Genomic DNA, 17,531 nt, shown 5'->3' on the forward strand with positions numbered 1-17,531 from the left:
TCACCCTCCGCTCTCTTTCTCCCTCCCCCTCTCTCGCCCTCCCCCTCTCACCCTCACCCCTGCCTTCCCCTCTATCTCACCCTCCCCTCTCTCTTTCGCCTCCCCTCACTCTCGCCTTCCCCTCCACTCTCTCTCCCTCCTTTCTCTCTCCCTCTCCTCTCTCCTGCCCTCCCCTCTCACTCTCTCTCCCCTCTCACTCTTCCTCCCCTCTCACCCACTCCCCTCTCTCTCCCTCCCCTCTTTCGCCCTCCCCTCTCACTCTCCATCCCCTCTCACTCTCCCTCCCCTTAATCTCCCTCCCCTCTCACTCTCCCTCCCCTCTCCCTGTCCCTCCCCTCTCTCTCCATCCCCTCTCTCGCCCTCCCCTCTTACTCTCCCTCCCATCTTACTCTCCATCCCCCTCTCTCTCCCGCCCCCTCTCTCACCCTCCACTCCCTCGGCCTCCCCTCTCTCTCTCCCACCCTCTCTCTCTCCCCCATCCTCTCCCTCCCCTGTCTCTCTCCCCAGCCCTCTCTCTGCCCATCTCACTCTCTCCCCCCGTCTTCTCCCTTCTCTCTACCCCCTCTCTCTATGCCCCTCCCTCTATGCCCCTTTCTATACCCCACTCTCTCCTCACCCTCTCTCTAACCCCCTCTCTCTACCCTCTTCTCTCTACCCCCACTCCTCTCTCACGCCCTCCTGTCCCCTCCACTCTCCCCCTCCTCTCTCCTTCCTCCTCTCTTTCTTCCTCTCTGTCCCCCCTCTCTCTCCCCTCCTCTTTCTTCCCTCCTCTCTCTCCCACTCTCTCTCCCCTCTCGCTCATTTCCCTCTCCCTTTATCTGCTCTCTCTTCCCTCTCTCTCTCCGCGCTCTCTCCCCTTTCTCTCTCCCCTCTCTCTCCTTCCCCTCTTTCTCTCCCCCACTTTCTCTCTCCGCACTCTCTCTACCCACTCTCTCTGGCCACTCTCTCTCCCCTGCTCTCTCTCCCCTCTCTCCCCCTCTCTTCCACCCTTTTCCCCTCTCTCTCACCCTCACTCTCTCGCCCCTCTCTCTCGCCCCTCTTTATTATCTCTTCCCCTGTCTCTCTCTCTCTCTCTCTCTCCCCCTCGCACCCTATTTCTCTCTTGCTCTCTCTCTCCCTGTTCCTTCACTCTCTCTCCACCTTCTCTTACTCTCGATCCCCTGAATTCCGTTTCTCTCTCTCTCTCCCCACCTCCCATCGTTTCTCTTTGACTGAATCTCTCTCCCACCCTTCCTCTAGATCTGACATAGTCCGATCTCCCTGGTCCTTCCCTCTTACTCTGACCCAGAGACTGGGGGTGGTGTTGAGGTTGCGTGTGGGGGGTGGGGGTGAGATGATAGAGAGATGCGGGATGTAGGAGTTCGGGGAAAATGGGGGTAGAGACGGAATTGCAGGCGGGAGACAGAGACGGCAGGAGAGAGAGAGAGTGAGGGTGAGGGGGAGAGAGAAGAATGGAGGCAGGTGGAGAAATTCATGTTGGGGGTGTGAGAGAGAGGGGAGAGTGAGGCAGAAAGAATAGTGGAGGCAGGTGGAGAAACCGGGGTTGGGGGGGATGTCTGAGAGGGGACCAGGGAGAGTGAAAGGGAGAGGTGGTGAGAAAGAGAGAGTGTGCAGAAAGAGAGGGAGAGAATTGAGGAGGAAAAGTGGGGGTGAGGAAATGGGGAGGCCAGGTTGGAGTGTGGGGACAGAGGGAGTTAAACCCAGCTCCTGAGCTCAGGGCGCGGTGCCCTCCCCTTCCCTGAGGACCAGGACTTGGGGCTGAGTCTGTCTCTCTCCAGCTCAGCTTCTCCAACACAAAGACACACAACAACATCGGTCACTCTGCTGCTCGGCACGCTTTAATCAACATTTTTATTGGTTACAAATGGAAGTGATGGATACAGTCAGTGGGATGGTGCCTTTTCTCACTGGCCCCTGAGTTGTGAGAAACATTGAAATGTTTCCCTGTAACCCCCCTGGGGGATAAGGATGGACAAACCAGCGCTACCCTCAGTCTGTTACCAAAGCGACAGGCTGCTCCATCGCTGAAACACTGAACTGAAATGAGAAAATCCCGGATGGTGTGATTAATGAGGGAATTTGATGGATGGATGGATTTGGGTGAAGGGATATTTCAGCACATTCTTCAGCTGCTGCCTGAACTTAGTCTGGGTCACGGCATAAATCGCGGTGTTTGTGCAGCAACTGAGGAGCTGCAGCATGAAGCCCAATTCCTGCACAAAGTGATCGAGATACACAGGGGTATACACAATCCACCACATCCGGTTCCATATAGAATACAGCATTAACATTGACCATAACAGGATGAAATTGGCCGAGATCACAAACAGTAAAATGATGGATTTTTTTCGGTTTCTCATTTCAGTGTCAGACTGAGCGTCCCCATTGGTGTGAGCGCGGAGTCTCCTGCGGGCTCTGCTGGTCACTAAAATGTGTCTGACGGTGAGAACATTGAGCAGCAGAATCAGGAGAAATGGGACAAACGGGGTTAGAATGTGGTGGAGGAACTCGATTGTGACCCAGACACTGGAGAATAGAACAGCGTCTGTTACATCACAAAACCAGGGGGCGTTCACCAGCCGATACCGAGCCTCGAGCATAAAATACCAGGAAATGTTCTTTAAACAGCTCAGCACAGTCACTGCTCCCAGAACCACAGCCGCCGTTTTCTCACTGCAATATTTACTTTTCAGCTTCTGGCAACAAATGGCCACAAACCGATCAAAGGTGAAAGTGACGGTGAACCAGACAGAGCAGTCAGTGGCTGCATAAAGCAGGACGGCGTGGATATTACATACGGGGACGGAGTCCCTCAGGAAATAAAACTGTTCCCAATAAACAATGGGAATGTGTCTCAGGATCAGGTCGAGGATAATGACCAGGAGATCCGCCGCTGCCATGGCCCCCAGGTAACGTCTGACACATGGAGACAATCCACAATCTTTATAAAGCAGGACGTAGATGGTCACTACGTTAACTGTGAGGAAGGAAAACAAACCCATTATCCATCAGCCTGGAGGCAAAGGGGCCCGTTTGATCGGGGACCCAGTGAGATTTTCAAATGTGTCCCTGTATTCAGGGATTTATTAAAATAATTGGAGCTGGAATAACAAATGGGAAGGTCGGAATTACTGACAAAAATGTGACATAAACCACAAGAAACCCTCCCTCCCCAAACACACAGAGACACATCCATAAGGACAGATGGTTTCTAGAACATTCCCACACACTCGATCGCTCGAGAGCAGACACAGGTCACTCCTTCCCAGTTCCTAATACGGAGGGTGGAAACGTTGCTGTCCTGAAGGATTCTCTCCCAGTTTCCTGAAGACAAACGGAGTTTGGGAATTTCTGTATTTTGGTCTAAATTGTGGTTGATCCTGCGTCGTGGAGAAATGTAAACGCAGGGAAAACGTATTCACCCCTTTAACTGCCTGAGGGCCCTTCGGAACAGAGTCTCCTTCTCCCTGGAACGGGATCTCTTCCCTCGGGATCTTATCGTTTGTTCAATTCACTGACGTCCGGCCGTTCACAAACAATGTCAGGGACAGAACGTTCCAGGGAATGTCAGTTATAGAATGTCAGGGACAGAACGTTCCGGGGAATGACAGTTATAGAATGTCAGGGACAGAACGTTCTGGAGAATGTCAGTTATAGAATGTCAGGGAGAGAAAATTCTGGGAATGTCAGTTATAGAATGTCGGGGACAGACCATTCCGGGGAACCCCATGACCTGTCCATGACCTTTCCCCCCTACCCACCCCACCAACATGATGTACTGTGCCTGGGCACACTGTAACATTAATGGGGTGAGAGACGGAGGGTCCAATCACAGGAATGGGAACTAAAGGCATTGCCAGAAAAGCTGAGATATTTCGATATACCACATTCTCAATCCACCTCCCAGAACCAGCCCGGACACCATCAACCCCGGGGAGATATCTGTTCACCGTGGAACACTGTACAGACCAGGCCAGTTTACTGCTCAGTACAACACAGCAATCTGTCCAGATTCATCCATTGCACTGCTCAATACAATCCAGCAATATGGCCAGGGTGAAGCAATGTGCAGATTCAGCCATTACACTGGGACAATACAATCCAGCAATCTGTCCAGTGTGGGACACTGCACAGACCACAGTAGTGCATTGATCTATAAACCCAGACCATATATCTGTTCCGCACTGGGAGCTGTGCAGACCACAGCAATGCATTGATCTATAACCCCGGACTAGATATCTGTGCAGCACAGGGAGCTGTGCAGACCACAGCAGGGCACTAATGTGTGAACCTGAAACAAATATCCATCCAGCATAAGGAGCTACCGAATCCATATAATTGCATTATCTATAAACCTCAACTAGATAGCGATCTGTGCAGTGATCACCCGGGAATTAATCTGTCACCCAGGAGCAGTTACCCTCCCAGCATGGAGGGCTGTGTAGCCCACCCCAGTGCATTGATCTGTAATTCAGGAGCAGTTACCCACCCAGCATGTCGGACTGTGTACACCACCCCAGTGCATCGATCTGTAAACCAGGAGCAGTTACCCTCCCAGCATGCAGGACTATGTACCCCACCCCAGTACATTGATCTGTAACCCAGGAGCAGTTACCCTCCCAGCATATAGGACTGTGTACCCCAACCCAGTGCATTGATCTGTAAACCAGGAGCAGTTACCCTCCCAGCATGTAGGACTGTGTACCCCACCCCAGTACATTCATCTGTAAACCAGAAGCAGTTACCCTCCCAGTATGTAGGACTGTGTAAACCACCCCAGTGCATCGATTTGTAACCCAGGAGCAGTTATCCTCCCAGCATATAGGACTGTGTACCCCACCCCAGTGCATTGATCTGTCAACCAGGAGCATTTACCCTCCCAGCATGTAGGACTGTGTACCCCACCCCAGTGCATTGATCTGTAACCCAGGAGCAGTTACCCTCCCAGCATGTAGGACTGTGTACACCACCCCAGTACATTGATCTGTAACCCAGGAGCAGTTACCCTCCCAGCATGTAGGACTGTGTACTCCACCCAGGTCCATTGATCTGTAACCCAGGAGCAGTTACCCTCCCAGCATGTAGGTCTGTGTACACCACCCCAGTGCATTGATCTGTAACCCAGGAGCATTTACCTTCCCATTATGTAGGACTGTGTACCCCACCCCTGCGCGTTGCTCAGTAACACTGTGTTAGACCCCTGCCCAGTGTGGGGAAACTTGCAGCCCGGGATGGAAGTGACAGGATGTGCCGCTCCCACCCATTTACAGCTCCATAATCTCCTTTGTGCCGTGATAAGGGGTTGCTATGGGTGCGAACATCACTGCCAGAGAGAGATGGCGGGGGAATCAGTTTACATATCACCACATGGGGGTGGGTTGGGAAGTAGACAGAGAAGGGGAGATTGAGAGACAGTGTCATGGAAGGATGTGTTCCCAGGTTTCAGAATGCTGAAATGTAGACACTTCGATAGCATCCTGTAACATGAGCCAGTCTTCCCAGGAAAGATGGGAAAAAGGGATATTGGTGTGAGGTGAAATGATGGAGAGTTTTGTATGAACATTTGTTCTACAGCTTTGTAAATGGGACTGGTTTCAACAGAGTCCAATATTCATTGGACAGATTCTGACAATAATTTCTCTCAGTGCCATTTTAATTGACTGGGACAGAGGGATCAACCGCAACAGACCGAGCTAGTTTTCTTATGCTATCTTATCGAACTCACCTCATTAATTACCCACACCACCCCATAGTGTCCCTCTCATTCAATACCAGCCAGATGATCTCACCCATCATGACTGGAGGTGCACACCATCGTCCGGATACCCCTGGATATTCCATGATCTCTGGCACTAGTGCCATGTTTAAAAGCCCAAATGGGCACATGGTTGAGCTTTCTCAGTTTGGAGCTGCCCTATACAGTTTACCCCGAGTATGGCAGATAAGTGACTTACACTAGGGTTTGTTGACAGGGGCACGGAGGTCCTGGTGGCTGGGCTAGTACAGAGGGGGACCATTCTCTTCCCAGAGGGGGTGACACCACCAGACCCACCGAGCATGGTCTGAGCTCCCCACCCAGCTCAGTGCAGTATCTGCGGTCTGAAGAAATGTCCAGCAAAACAGGACAAGCATCAATAACCTTCCCCACTCTGTCAGGATAAGGGTCACTGTATTCTCTCTGCTCCCTCACACTCACTGTATATCTGTTATAGCACCTTCCCCACTGCCGCGCGCTTTCTCTCTCTCCCTCTCTCCTGCTGTCTGTCTGTCTGTCTGTCTCTCTCTCTCTCTCTCTCCCTCTCTCCTGCTCTCTCTCTCTCTCTCCCTCTCCTTCTCCCTCTTCATCTCTCTCACTTCCTCCCTCCACTTTACCCCTCACGTTAATAACACTGCATGGGAACAACACTGTGGTCTGATTCTATCATACCCCTCCCCATGTCCCCCCACCTACACCAGCACTAACAGCAGGGTCACATACTCCCACCCTCCCTCCCTTTCTCCCATTGCAGGAGAAACAGCCTGGAATAGGACAGAAAGGGCCAAGCCGGGTGGTGGAGTGTCCGATATCCGTTCCCTCCCCCCCTCCTCCCCCTGCCACATGGGGAGGACCCTGGTAGGAGCCGGAGAGGATGGGGACGCCTCGTGTGGAGATTCTGAAACATCCACGTCCCACCGACCGAGTAAGGAGCAATGTTCAGTGAAGGGCAATTCTCACTTTAAACCCACTGGCAGCTCCGATTCCCCTCGGCACAACTTAGAAGCGGTGGCCCTGATGCCATCTCCCTTTTGTCTCGAGCTGGTACAAATGGAATCCCCTTGGTCTCGGTGGGCAGGAGGGTGGGCTCACAACACATCGTCACCACCACCTCCCAGGAAGGGAGCACGGAGACTACCTCCTACACCTCCCCCTGGAAACAGCTCAGATACTGAAACTAATCTGTGATCGTTACTGCTCTCCCCACTTGTCCTGATATCTTCAACAATCTGTGCTCATATACACCCAGCGCCCTCTGCTCCTGCACCCCCTTTATAACTGTACGGCCTGTTTTAAACTGTCTTTCATTGTTCTTCCTACCAAAGTGTATCACCTCAAACTGCTCTGCATTGATCCCCACCTGCCTTACACTTGAACACTACTCCAACGTGTCACTGTCGTGTTAGAGTTCCACAATGACCTCCATAGACTTCAGAGTTCTTCCAAGTTCGGTGCCACCTACAAACATTGAGATTGTTATAGTGTCACAGTCCCCATGAAACAACTGAAATCCTGCCCCACATACACGAGTGTGAGCAAGTGAAATACTGATATACTCCCACGGACAGTGTCTAATAATGACATACTGTCAATGGAACAACAACAGTCCTGACACACACCAGACAGAGCGAATGAAATATTGACAAACCACAGAGCAAGAGAAATCCGGATAGGTCCCACTTATCGATATTCATCAGGGTATAATGTGGTGAAGTTGAAAGGGTGTACTATAACTGTAAGAGAGAGGGAATGCTGTTCTGAACTGAGAGCTTACAAGCACCTGTGATACGAGAGGATGGCAGACCCAGAAACAGTATATTGCTGTAGAGCTGGAGTCGGGTAATAAGCAGTTAAGAGAAAGAGGGTCCCAGAATTGTGAATAGTTGATGTAAAATGTTCACTTTCAGAGTGAAAAAATAAATTGATGATTTTATTTAAACAGTGGAATTTGGGAGTTCTCTGTCACTCATATTTTAACAGTTTACGAGGCGAATTGAGCATTTCTTTATGTTTCATTTAAGTTACCAGATGAGCTTCACGCAGTGCCCTAACCATTCCCGTGTGTGTATCTGTGTGTATCTGTGTGGGGCAGGTCTGGCAGTCTCTGTGGTGCTTAAAGTGATGCAATGCCACCCTCTGCTGGCCTCCACACGCCACTGCACAGGCATTGGCAGAGGGTGAAAACCAACAGGGATTCACTCGGGGGGGGGGGGGGGGGGGCGGGGAGACGGCAGCTGCTCACAGCACCATCCAAACTGATGTCCTATCCATGGACTGATCTAAATGTCCTTTAAACGTTGTAACTGTCCCTACTTTCACCACTTCCTCTAGAAGTTCATTCCACACACAAGCCAGAGTCTGTCTAACATAATTACCTCTCATGACTTTCGTAAATCTTTTTTCCTCACACCTTAAAAATCCCTCAGTTTTGAATCCCCAACTCTCGAGAAAAGACATCAGTCCTTCAGCTTCTCTGTAACCCTCATTATTTTATAAACCTCTGTAAAGTTACTGCTTAATCTCATATTCTTCAGTGAAAAAAGTCCCAGCCGATCCAGCCTCTCCTTATAGCTCACACCCTCCTTTCCCAGCAACATCCAGGTTAATCTCTTCTCAATCCTCTCCAGTTTAATAATATCAATGTCAGTAATATCAAAGTGAATAGTCAAGGTATTTTCTAAGGGTACGGGGAGTCCAAAACTAGAGGACATAGGCTAAAGGTGAGACGGGAAACATTTCTTCGTGACATAAGGGGCAGCTGTTTCACCCAGAGGGTGGTGTGCCTATGGAATGAGCGGGCAGGGTGACCAGACTGGACACAGTATTCCAGAAGAGGTCTCACAAATGTCCTGTACAATCACAACATGACATCCCAATTCCGATACTCAAAGGTCTGTCCTATGAAGACATGTGTGTTAAACACCTTCTTAACCACACTATCTATATGAGATGCAAATTTTAAAGAATTAAACCTGACGGCCTAGGTTTCTGTACTACAGCACTGCCAAAGGCTCTACTTTTAATTGTATAGGTCCTGCTGTTGTTTGATTGACCAAACCCAATACCTCGCATTAATCCAAACTAAACTCCATCCGCCACCCCCCAGCCCAGTGAGTGATATTACTGTCACCTCACCCTCCCCCTTCAATTTTAAAATGCCCATCCATCTCCAGGAGGCTGACACACTCCAGCCTTGATTTTCACAAAGAACCTGAGCTTGGTTTGCCTTGTGTGGTTAGGGGGAGGAGGGACAGATTGCAGACACAGTCAGTGGGGAGGAGAGGCTGGACAGTAATCAGCGGCCTGGTGTCATTTCATGGTTTTAGGAAAAGGGGAGTCACACGTGAGAGTTGGGTAAGAGTGATCGGTGTTTTGGGGTCAGAAATTAAGCTCTCCCTTCGTCTCTGGTGATCAGTAATAAATATCTATTTGAGACCCTTCATTGGGCAGAGTGTGTCTGCAGGATTTCTTTCCTTAATATTGCAGACTACAGATAATAGCAATTAAAGATGCTCATAGTTAATTTCGATAGCGCAGCACGTACACTCAATATCCTACAGTTGAGACAAATATCTTGCATTTGTTTAACAATACAAAGTGTTTTGTGTAGTTCAGTAATGGCAACCTGATTATAATAAATCCACACTGAGCTAAAAGTGGGCACTAAAATATGACCCAAAATCTGGGTATGGTAGTGTGGTGGGTAGTGTCCCTGCCTCTGAGCCAGAGCTCTGGATTTGATTCCAATTCCTGAACTTGTGTGGTAGTGTTCCTAGCTCTGGGCTAGAAGGCCTGGACTCAAGTCCTGCCTGTTGCAGAGGTATGTCCCAGCATGTCAGGACAGTCTGATGAACAAACACACAGGAGAATAATGTTACAGCTTTATGGGTATTGCTGAGTGATGCTAGTGTCCCTGCCTCCGGGCACAAAGGTCTAGGTGTAAATCCCACAGAAGTGTTTCAGGATACATCTGAACAAACTGATTAAAATGGATTTAGAATTGTGACTTGATGGAGAAGGAAGAGGTGTCAGTATTGCATTTCAGAATTTAGTCCCAGGATGACTGAAAGTACAGCCATTCGTGTTGATTGGAGTCACATTTTGCAGCAAAGGTTTATAAAATCAAAATGGCCATGGATAGGGTGAGTCGTTAGGGGTTTTCCAGCAGGTTAGGGACATCCAAAACTAGAGGGCTTTGGTGGAAAGTGAGAGGGGAAAGGTTTTGAGGAGGCCTAAAGGGCACCATTTCACAAATATTGGTGGTGTGCGTATGGAATGAGCTGCCAGAGGAAGTGGTGGTGGCTGGTACAACTACAGCATCTGGGTACTGAGAGACCTGGTGAGCTTTTCCAGCAATTTCTGTATTTCTTTTAAAAATGCATTCAGTTTAACGCAGGTATACTGAATAAATTTAACTTTTTATTTTTTAATGATGTAGGGACATGTAAACATATATCAAATTGACCGAGACCATTTTCTGCTCAGGGTATGGCTCTGTGTATGACAGCAGCAAAGATGCACCTACATGGAACAGGGAATGTGATGGATACATAGTTTGGACAATGTACAAGGAGACCTCACATGGTCCAGTTTGGGAGAGGATGACATTACTATGTGATTCAACTCAGAGAGGGAGAAAATGTAATCTGCCTAAGAAGGAGTGGCTTATTGCACTCTCTCTCCTTCATTGTTCCTCATCACAGCAATGTGTTCGAGCTAAAAAAAAACTCTACAGTCATCGTTGCCGTTCTTATTTTTATGGAATCCCTACAGTGTTGAAACAGGCCCTTCGACCCAACAAGTCCATACCAACCTTCCCAACCCATTTCCATATATTTACCCCTGACTATTGCACATAACCTAGAAATCCCTGAACACTACAGACAATTTAGCATGACCAATCCACCGAACCTAAACAGTTTGTGGTAGGAAACTGGATCACCCATTAGAAGCTCACACAGACAAGGGGAGAATGTGCAAACTGCACACAGACAGTCAACCAAGGCTGGAATCGACCCCAAGTCCCTGGTGCTGTGAGGCAGCAGTGCTAACCACCGTGCTACCCTTTGGATGATCCCGAACCAGAATTCCCTGGAATCTACTCACTGCATAAGGCAAAGGGAATTCAGTCAAATCCAAACTCTCCCAGGATGAAATCCCATTGCTAGCAGCTTGTGTGAGTACAATATCTTCAGAAGCAGAATAATGTTTTGGACAATCTCACAATTTTTCCTTTGTCATGAGTTCCAATAATATTTGGACAAAGTTCTTTCAAGTTAAAATTGCAGAGATTGTGTGTGTGTGTGTCTGTGTGTGTATATGTGTGTGTGTGTGTCGGTGCGTGTGTGTGTGTGTCTGTGTGTGTGTGTCTGTGTGTGTGTATATGTGTGTGTGTGTCAGTGTGTGTGTGTCAGTGTGTCAGTGTGTGTGTGTATGTGTGTGTGTGTCTGTGTGTGTGTCTGTGTGTGTGTGTGTGTGTGTGTGTTTTTAGAAAGGGAAATATTGATTATATTATTTCAATACTCAAACAGTTTGCCATTCATCTTTCCATCATAGTTTGAGTAACATTGCTCTGGATCATAAACGTGTTGTTTTAGCAGATTAAAGAAACTAGCCTAACTTGTTCCTAAAACTAATCCTGACTCAGTCTGAGACCGATATCATCGGCCATATCACCAACCTGGTCACATTTAACATTTGTTGTGAGCAGTGGAGGAGTGGGACTAGAAAAGGAAACAGTGACCCCAAAAAGCCGGGGATCGATAGACCAGTGAGCCTGATGTCAGTGGTGGGTAAGTTGTTGGGGGGATTCTGAGGAATACCATTTACATACATTTGGGAAGCCAAGGGCTGATCGGGGTAGACAACGTAGTTTTCTGCATGGGAAATCATGTCTCATTAATTTGGTTGAGTTTTTTGAAGAGATGACAAAGAAGATTGATGAAGGCAATTTGGTAGACATTGTCTAAATGGACTTCAGCAAGGTGTTCTTTTAAAGAACAAAGACCAAAGAAAATTTACAGCCCAGGAACAGGCCCTTCACCCTCCAAGCCTGAGCCGATCCAAATGTACTGTCTAAATCAGTCGTTCCATTCCTAAGCATCTGTCTTCCTCTGCTTCCCACCTCCTCATGCATCTGTCCAGTCGCATCTTAAATGAATCTACCGTGCCTGCCTCTACCACCTCTGCTCGCAACGCGTTCCAAATGCCCACTACCCGCTGTGTGAAGTACTTACCGCGTGTATCCCCCTTAAACTTTCCTCTTCTCACTTTGAAAGCACGACCTCTCGTTATTGAATCCTTCAACGTGGGAAAAAGGCTGTCTCTATTCACCCTGGCTACACCCTTCATGATTTTGCAAATCTTAATCAGGTCCCCCTTCAATCTCCTTTTATCTAGTGAAAATAAACCTAACCTACTCAGCCTGTCTTCATAGCTAGTATTTCATTCTGATTGGTAGACAGATTAGTAAATTTCAGTGACATAAGATACAGAAGGATCTAGTCACAAATGGCTTGAAGGAAGAGGGAAATTTTTCAGACTGGCGGCTTGTGAGCAGTAGTGTGCTGTAAGAATCAGGACTGAGTTCACTGTATTTTATCATTTATGTAAAGGATTTAGATGTGAATATAGGGGCAATAGTTAGTAAGTATACAGATGACATCAGAATGGTGATGTAGTAGATTATCTCAGAGTACAACAAGACCGCAATTAGATGGGACAAAGATGCAAGTAGTAACAGATGAAGTTTTATTTAGAGAAAAATGAAGCTTTGCATTTTGGGAAGGCAAATCAGGGCAGACATTATATACTTCATGGTCAGGTCCTGGGGAGTGTTGTGAAACAAAGGGGCATAGGGCTGCAGGTGCATTGTTCCTTGAAAGTGGAAACGCGGTAGAGAGTGTGGTGCAGAACACATTTGGCACATTTGCCTTAATCAATCAGAGTATTGAGTATCGGAGTTGTGGTGGTATGTTGTATCTGTACAGAACGTTGGTGAGGCCACTTTAAGAATACTGCGTACAACTCGGTTTTCTGCAGAAATGACTTACACAGATGTCCCAGGACTGGAGGTTTGAGCTTTAGGGAGAGGCTGGTTAGGTTGAGGTGTTTCCCCTTGGAGTGTCAGAGGCTGGGGGGTGACATTAAAGAGGTTGATAAAACCATCAGGGGTATGGATATTCTGAACAGCCACGTTCTGCTCTCCAGGGTAGGGGAGTCCAGAACAAGAGGGCAGAGGTTGAAGGCGAGGGGGATTGATTTAGAAGGGATCTATAGGTAAATGATTCACACAGATAGTGGTGTGTGTACAGAAAGTGCTGTCAGAGGAAGTGCTGAAAGCGGTTACAATCGCACATTTAAAAAAGTAGGGATATTTACCAAATGCTGGCAAATGGGACTGATATATGATCGGAGTGAACAGATTGGACTAAAAGGTCTGCTTTCATTCTGCATGACTCTCTGATTCTATAAGAGGGATGATGAAAAATTCTGTAAGGTCCTTTCAAGTCGGACTTCTCTTCTCTGGAAGTATATCATGCCTCTGTGTCACATTGATTGAAAGCTGCATTAGTGAAATATTTGACAAAGTTGTGAGTCGCGGATAATGGGATGGAGACAGGAAAGTGGGGCTGAGTCCCCAACCTGATCAGCCACAATCTTAGTGCCTGGTGGAGAAGGCTCAAAGTATCTAATGACCCACTCCTGCTCCTCAGTCCCATGTTCCTGTGTGCCATTCAGCCCCTCAAACCTGCTAGACAGGAACAGTTGGAGGACGCTTACTCCTATAACCTGGTGCACAGAAACAGAGGAGACCATTCAGTCCCTCAAGATGGTCACCAGAAATGCAACCCCAAGAACTTGAAACATACTCATGGGAGGACAAGGCAGCCATGAGTGATAATGCATCAAACCAAAAGAGGAAACATACAATGTGGTGAAGATGATTGCGAATCCAGAGAATTCATTGGCTCTGAGACTGCATAACGCTGGCATCACTGACACTACAGAGCTCTTAATCATGGTCAGGTAAAGAAACAGAGGAAACACATTCACTTTAAGCACAGAAGATTGGTATTTCTCAAGGAAAAAGATTTAGGTGAATTAAACATTTGAATTAAGATCAGTTAAATGCTTTTGCGGAATCTGTCAGATTGGAAGCAAGACCCGGGAAGACAGATCCTCAGCAGAATGAGAGTATGAAAATAAAGTATTTCCACATCAGAAACCAGGTTAGGTCACTGAGTGCAGGGCTGATGGGTGAATGGGTCTCAGTGAGAATTGGGGAACAGACAGCAAAAGTGCATTGCAGATATTGCAGCTCGAAACTGTGTATTCACGTAGTGCTGTAGACCACAGAAGCAGGAGAAGCAGATCTGCATTCAACCACAACCTGTAACTTTTTGCCAGGGTAACACCTCAGTCTGTCATTGCCATTAACACCATCTATGGCTCAGTGACGAGTGTGGGCGAAGATGTCAGGGTCAGAATCACGTGAACTTTACCTCATGCTAACTCATTAAAGCTACCAGACTTGACCAACAGATCTGTTCGAAGCAAACTACTTCGAGGTCTGAAAGGATGAAACCGGACAGAACACCCGGCCTCAGCATCAATGTCAGAAAAGGGAATGGGAACACAGTCCTGTCGACTCTGCAGAAACCTCCTTCCTAACACCTGAGAGCTTGTGACAGCATTTACAGAGCTTTCCCACAGACTGCACAGAAACATCGGGAATGGAAAACACATTTAGCCTCCTCATTCTAGTTCATAGAAAAAATCTCCTCAATGCACTTACCCCACACGATATACATATCCGTTAATGTGAGTAACCTTGGGAAGCTATAAAATAGGCGGTGCAGTAGTACGTTTGGTCCATCAAGTTTGCTAACCAATTCAATATAATGATGGTTGGCCCTTCATTTCCACACCGTACTCCTGCTCTCCCACCATCCCTTTACTGTCTCTAAATCCTTATTTATAATCAGTGTCTCGGTTTCCAGGTGCGAGAGAATTCCCCAGGTTCCCGAGTCAGTGAGAGCAGACATTTATTATCATCTCAATGCAGAGTGACTGCCTGTACCTAATACTGAGGTCCCTTGTTTTAGAAGTCCCAGCCAGGGGAATTATCATCCCTGCTTCCAATCTGACTAACCCTGTCAGAGTTTTGTATAGTTCACTGAGATATCCACTCATTTTCCTAAACCCCATGGAATACTGGCCCAGTCACCCCAAACTCTGCTCCCACCGCAAGCCTGTCATCCCAGAGATCAGTCTGGTCATCCTTCACTGCTCTCCATCAATGTCAGGTTTGTCCTTTATTAGGTAAGGAGACAAAAACCGTCCACAATAATGCACAATGTTCAAGATGATATCTCACCAAGGCCGTATACAGTTGCAGTAAGACACCCTTTCTCCTGGACTCGCACCCCCCTGAAATTAAGGTCCACACACCATTTATGTTCCTCACTGCTTTCTGTTTCTGCAATATTACTTTCAACGACTGGTATACAGGGAGATGCAGATCCTTTTCAGTGTTGCAGCTCCCCACTTGGTGGGTCTGTGTACACTGGGCAGCATGCCAATGCCATGGCCAGTATTGACTTCTGGTTGCAGAATTCACTGCACTGCAGGGACCTCAGAGGTTTATGCAGAAGGAAACAACAAAAAGGAGCATACGCACCTTTGTAGATCAACATGTTTCAACCAATCCCTTTCAAATGGTAGGCTGCCAATTTATCGTTTCCACCAAAGAGCACACCGTCACCTCTATACACATTGTTTCCCATCTGTCACGTATTTACCCATTCACTCCACTTGTCTTAGTCTTCTCGGTGCTTTTTTACATCCTCCTTACCCACTCACAATCCCACACCCGTTAGTGCTGTCAGCAGGCTGGGATATATTGTATCTGATTCCAGCGACCAAATGTTTAAAGGGCATTGTGGACAGCTGGGCCCCAAGCACTGATTCCTGCGACACCTCAACAACCTTCCTCTGTTAATTTCTATTCATTTATTTCATGAATCTGGGTGTCACTGGCTGGGCCAGCATTTATTGCTTGACCCTAATTGCCCTTGCGAAGGTGGTGGTGAGCTGCCTTGTTGTACGCTGCAGTCCACCTGCTGTGGTTGACCTCCAATGCCATTAGGGAGGGAATCCCAGGATTCTGATCCAGTGACTGTGAAGGAGCGGTGATATATTTCCAAGTCAGGATGGTGAATGGCTTGGAGAGAACCTGACGATGATGGTAATCCCATCCATCTGCAGCCTTTGTCCTTCTAGATAGATGTGGTCGTGAGTTGGGAAGATGGTCTCTGAGGATCTTTGGTGAACCGTTTCATTGCAGCATGTAGATAGTAAAACACTGCTGCTGCTGCTGAGCGTCAATGGTGGAGCATTGTGGGTGAAGGGACAGTCAAACTGGCTGCTTTGTCCTGGATGGTATCAAGCTTCTTGAGTTTTGTTGGGGCTGCACTCTTCCAGGCAAATTGGGAGTCTCCTATTACACTTCTGATTTATGCATTGTAGATGATGGACAGACGTTTGGACGTCAGGATGTGAGTTACTCGCCGCAGTATTCTTAGCTTCTAATCTGCTGTTATAGTTCCTGTGTTCATGTGGCGAGACCAGTGAGTTTCTGAGACATGATTACCCACCAGGACTTTGATACTGGGGATTCAGTGATAGTAACACCATTGAATGTAAAGGGGCAGGTTAGATTGTATTTTATTGGTGATGGTCACGGTCTGGCATTCGTGTGGCCTGAATATTACTTGACACTTGTCAGCCTGGATACTCTCCAGATCTTGTCGCGTTTGAACATGGACTGCTTCAGTATCTGAGGAGCCACAAATGTTGTAGAACATTGTACAATCATTGGCGAACATCCCCACTGCTGACCTTAAAATGGAGGGAAGGTCATTGATGAAGCAGCCCTGAAGAAGTTTTCGGTCACTGCTCGAGGGATTCCTACAGATTTGGAGCTGAGTTGATTGACCTTCATCAACCATGACCACCTTCCTACGTGTCAGGTATGAATCTAACCAGCAGGGATTTGGCCTCTGATACCCATTGGTTCCAGTGTTGCTAAAGCCCCTTGATACCACACAGGGTCGAATGAAGCCTTGACTTAAAGGGCTGTAACTCTCACCCCACCTCTGGAATTCAGCTCTTTTGTCCATGTTTGAACCACGGTAATGAGGTCAGGAGCTGAGTGGCCCTGGTGGAGCCCAAACAGGGCGTCATTGACCAGGGTATTGCTGAGCAGATGCTGCTTGAAAGCACTGAGATCTTCCACCACTTTACTGATGATCGAGAGGAGACTGATGGGGTGGTAATTGGCCGGATTGGATTTGTTCTGCTTTTTACATACAGGAGCAATGATTACTTGGGGTAATTTTCCACGTAATCAGGAAAAGCCATTGTTGTAACTGTATTGAAATAGTTTAGCTCGGGGAGTGGCAAGTTATGGAGCACAAGTTGTCAGTAGTATTGACATAATGGTGTCAGATTATGCACCTTTTGGAGTATCCAGTATCTGCACTCGTTTCTGGATATCGAGTGGACTCAATCGAATTGGCTGATGACTGGTAACTGAATTGCTGAGGACCACTGGAGGAGGCTGAAATGGATCATCCACTCAGCATTTCTGACTGAAGATTGTTGCGAATGCATCAGCCTTATCTTATACACTGAAGTGCTGGGCTCTTCCATCGTGGAGGAAGGGGTTATTTGTGGAATCGCTTCCTCCAGTGAATTGTTCAATTGTCCCCAA

The sequence above is a fragment of the Chiloscyllium punctatum genome, chromosome 41 (genome assembly GCF_047496795.1).
Source record: "Chiloscyllium punctatum isolate Juve2018m chromosome 41, sChiPun1.3, whole genome shotgun sequence".
NCBI classification, from domain to species: domain Eukaryota; kingdom Metazoa; phylum Chordata; class Chondrichthyes; order Orectolobiformes; family Hemiscylliidae; genus Chiloscyllium; species Chiloscyllium punctatum.